General features: G+C 41.1%; 1 pseudogene; it reads left to right on the top strand.

The window, feature by feature from the left end:
* Positions 1 to 2,783: 2,783 nt before the first annotated feature.
* Positions 2,784 to 2,885, top strand: LOC148572034 (small nucleolar RNA R71; annotated as a pseudogene).
* Positions 2,886 to 4,433: the final 1,548 nt, after the last annotated feature.

The following is a 4,433-nucleotide window of genomic DNA, read 5'->3' as shown; positions in this document are numbered from 1 at the left end:
ATTGATGAAGTGGTCACTTGATGGACGGTTAGGATTATGCATGGCTAGAAGACAAGGATCATCACTTTATGATGGGATTGCTCGGTCTTCTAGGGGTTCCATTTTTTTCAATGTTGCATGGCAACATTTTCCAATGTATTCCTTCTTTAGAACAAGTGTGTAACCCCTCCTCTTGTGGTGTCCGAACCTTCTTTGTTTGGTTGTCCCATCTATCCCTTTTTATGCTCCTTTTCCTTTCCTATAAAGATTTAAAATAAGGAAATTAATATCATAAAAAAAATTCAAACTCTACGGCTAGAATACAAGGGAAGAAAGGATTTGATTATTTATTTATGAATTCCAACTAACTAACTAACTATTGGTGGGTCCTTATATGCATTTTGGTGGCACCATGGGGTGACACCAAACTTAGTTTGAAGCAATGTGATGAAAAGTTTTGTTCAAAGCTCCCAAGACTAGCATGCATCTTGGTTCGCTTTGAACACCAAACTTGTTCTTCACTATATACTGCATGATAAAGATTTTACCAAATGTTTGTCAAGTTTGGATTGAAATTCATAAACATTGATTTATTCATTATTTTAAAAACATATAAAACATGGGTTGCCTCCCATGAAGCGCTTCTTTAGCGTCACTAGCTTGACGTTTTTCCTTCATCAGGGTGGTTGGTAGTGCTTAAAGTCCTCCCCTCTTACTGTGGACTTGTATCCATTGGTTGGATCAATGATCTCCACATGTTCCAGGGAAAGAACTCTGTTGATAGTGAAGACCTTAGGTAACTGAGATGGTACAATAGGGAGATTAGGGGGAATATCTGGGAAGTAAGCTGAGACAACTCTATCCCCTGGAAAGAAGTCTTCCGTAGGGATCTTCTTGTTCCTCCATCTCCTTGGTACCTTCTTCTTTGTTTCTTTTGAGGTTGCCTTCCCCTTGGTGACCTCTTTCTTCCAAGGAGTTGTGATGCTGTGTTCACCTGCCTCTAGAGGTTTAGGTTCCTCCAACTTTTCCTTGAGCTGTGGCAATTGCTGTTTTCCTTGTTTATCTATTGAGGAGATCTCAGAATGAACTGGCTGTGCTTCAGTGCTTGTCTTCTCCTTCAGTGTCTCTTTATCGTTTGTGCTTAGTTCCTTGTCCTCTTGATCTGTTTCTTGTGAGAGTTTGAACACATTGAAGCTGAGTCGTTCATCATGGATTCTCAATATTAGCTCCCCTTTCTCTACATCGATAAGTGCTCTGGTCGTAGCTAGGAATGGTCTTCCCAATATGATTGGGTGAGTGTGACTCTCTTCCATGTCCAGAATGACAAAGTCTGTTGGGAGAAAGTATTTTCCAACCTTTAGCAACACATTTTCCACCACTCCTATTGCTTGCTTTTGAGTTTTGTCAGCCAGTCTGATGATTACATCTGTGGGCATTATCTCATTAATCTGCAGCCTCTTCACCAGGGATAAAGGCAGTAAGTTGATGCTGGCCCCCAAATCACATAGTGCTCTATCGAACATAGTTTCACCTATGGCACACGGGATGTGAAAACTCCTTGGGTCTCTTTTTTTTGTAGGCAACTCAGGTTGAATGAGGGCACTACATTCCTTGTTCATCACTATAGTCTGGCCTCCTTTGAGTGAGCTTTTCTTGGGAAGAAGTTCCTTCATATACTTGATGAATGCAGGCATTTGTTGAATTGCCTTGATGAATGGTATGTTTACATGCAGAGATGCAAACAAGTCTAGGAACCTTGAGTATATTCTCTTTCCCACAGCACCCTTGAGCAGTTGAGGGAAGGGAGCATAGAGCTTCAGCAACTCTTGTTGTGAGATTTCTGGTTCTTGGTGATCTCTATTCTCCTCCTTTGTTGAGTTGTCTTCAGGTTGTTTACACAGTTTGCCTTGCTTGTCTTCAGTCTCTTGATCACTCGTAGTGACCATCTTGCAATCTTCCCATCTTACTTTCTTTGCTTCTCCCTTGGGGTTTTTCTCCGTGTCACTTGGAAAGCTATCGGTAGGTTTGGGAATCTTCTCAGCTAAATATCCCACCTGGAATTCCAGCTTCCTAATGGTCTCTCCCTGGTTCTTAATATTGGCTCGCACTTCCTCTTTGAACACGTTATTTTCTTGAATCTCTTGGCATATTCCTTCAAGTAAGGCTTCAATCTTAGAGAGCTTGTCATCAATTGATGGGTGATTCGGAGCAGATGTGCTATTTTGGTTTTGATAAGCATATGAAGAAGTGTTGTTGTGGGGGTGTTGAGACGTCCTCTGTGTGAATTGCTGGTGAGTGGCATTGTTGTTGGAGTTGTAACGTCTCTGGTCTTGGTTTTGATCTTGTTCACTTCCCCACCCAAATTTCGGGTGGTTTCTCCATCCAGGGTTGTAAGTCTTGGAGTATGGATCATAGTTTTTCCTTGGTGAATTCCCAATGTAGTTGGCTTGCTCCTGACTCCCCTCTGCTTCTTCATTCACTCCTTCTTGGATTGTTGATGAAGTAGAGATTGCTGCTACTTGGTTCATCTCCATCTTTTTGGTGAGGTCAGCCAGCTGCTGGATAATGAGCTTGTTTTGGGCCAACAGAGCATCTACATTGTTTAGCTCCATTACTCCTCTTGTGTTCCCTCTTTCGGAAGCATAGAAGTAGTCGTTCTCTGCTACTGTTTCAATAACATCTATGGCTTCCTCAATGGTCTTCTTCTTGTTCAAAGATCCTCCAGATGAATGGTCCACGGCCTTCTTCGACTCATAAGAGAGCCCTTCATAGAAAATGTGCAGCTGCACCCATTCGTTGAACATGTCCGGTGGACACCTCCTTGTTAAGTCCTTGAACCTCTCCCATGCTTCATATAGAGTCTCACCATCTTGTTGCCTGAAAGTTTGGACCTCAGCTCTCAGCCTATTGATTCGTTGAGGAGGGTAAAATCTTGCTAAGAATTTGTTCACCACGTCTTCCCAAGTTGTCAAGCTTTCCCTTGGGAAAGATTCCAGCCATTTGGCTGGCTTGTCCTTGAGTGAGAATGGAAATAAGAGCAGTCTATAGGCGTCAGGATGAACACTATTAGACTTCACTGTGTCACATATTCTCAGGAAGGTGGTTAAATGTTGATTGGGATCTTCTTGAACACTTCCTCCAAACGAACAGTTGTTCTGAACAAGGGTGATGAGCTGTGGTTTAAGTTCGAAGTTGTTGGCATGAATTGTTGGCTTTTGGATGCTACTTCCACAATTGCCTGGGTTTGGATTGATGTAAGAGCCCAAAATTCTTCTATCCTCCCCAGCATGATTTGCTCTACCTCCTCCCCCATGGTTGTGATCTTCTTCTTCATGATGGTTTTCCATGTTGTCTTCCATGTTTGTTTCAAAGAATTCCTCTTCTTCCTCAGCACCAACCACTTTCTTTCCTCTTGCCTCCCTCTTTAATCTAAGGAAGGTCCTCTCAGGTTCAGAATCGAAGGAAGTTGAAGCCCCGCTTCTTCTCCCTGTCATACAACCATCAAGTGCAAGCAAGAAAAAATAGGTGTAGAAAGTATTTGTGTCAGAATTACTGTTAGTTGTGGGTGATGCAATATATCAAACAGTTAGTGGGTTAGCAAATAGAATTGAAAATAACAAAGAAGAACAAAAGAGTAGACGGGGAAGGGAAGAAGTTTAACCAAAACAAAATGTAAATCACTCAAACAGAAAATGAAATTCACAAAATAAAAATGCTCAATCTAGTGATCTTCCAATTTAATCATTGTTGATGCACAATCAATCCCCGGCAATGGCGCCATAAACTTGATGCACGGAAAACTTGTCTCTCAATAAATCTCCCTTCGGCAAGTGTACCGAATTTGTCGTCAAGTAAAAACTCACAATAGAGTGAGGTCGAATCCCACAGGGATTGATTGATCAAGCAACTTTAATTAGAAGAATGTTCTAGTTGAGCGAATTCAGAATTTGGGTTGAGAGTTGCAGAAAATAAAATGGCGGGAATGTAAATAACAAAAAAGTAAATGCTAGAATTAAAGGACTGGATGTAAATGACTGAAAATAAATTGCAGAATTGTAAATGGGAATGGGGGATTTGCTCATAAAAGTAAATAGCAGAAATTAAAGAGAATGGGTAAGATCAGAGATGGGGAGTTCATTGGGCTTAGGAGATGTTGCAATTCTCCGGATCAAGTTCATTTTCATCTCTTCCTCAATCAATGCACTCATTGATCTCCTTGGCAATCTTAAGTGATTGAATTACAATTTCTTGCAATTCAATCTCTCAAATCTTGATCAATAGCCAATTCCTTGGTCAATTGCTCATGAGAAGAGATGAAGTATGGTCACTGATTATACCACATGCATTTCCCAAATCAAGTATTGAGAGGATTATAGTCACATACCCATCCAAACCCAATTTGGTCCAGCATGAGAAAGCATTTCTAGCTTGATCTCTTCATTCCTCTTTCAAGG

The sequence above is a fragment of the Arachis ipaensis genome, chromosome B3, assembly GCF_059453495.1.
Source record: "Arachis ipaensis isolate K30076 ecotype BB chromosome B3, ASM5945349v1, whole genome shotgun sequence".
NCBI lineage: Eukaryota > Viridiplantae > Streptophyta > Magnoliopsida > Fabales > Fabaceae > Arachis > Arachis ipaensis.
Note: the sequence above shows the minus strand (reverse complement) of the source record. Positions and strands in the feature narration are given on the sequence as shown.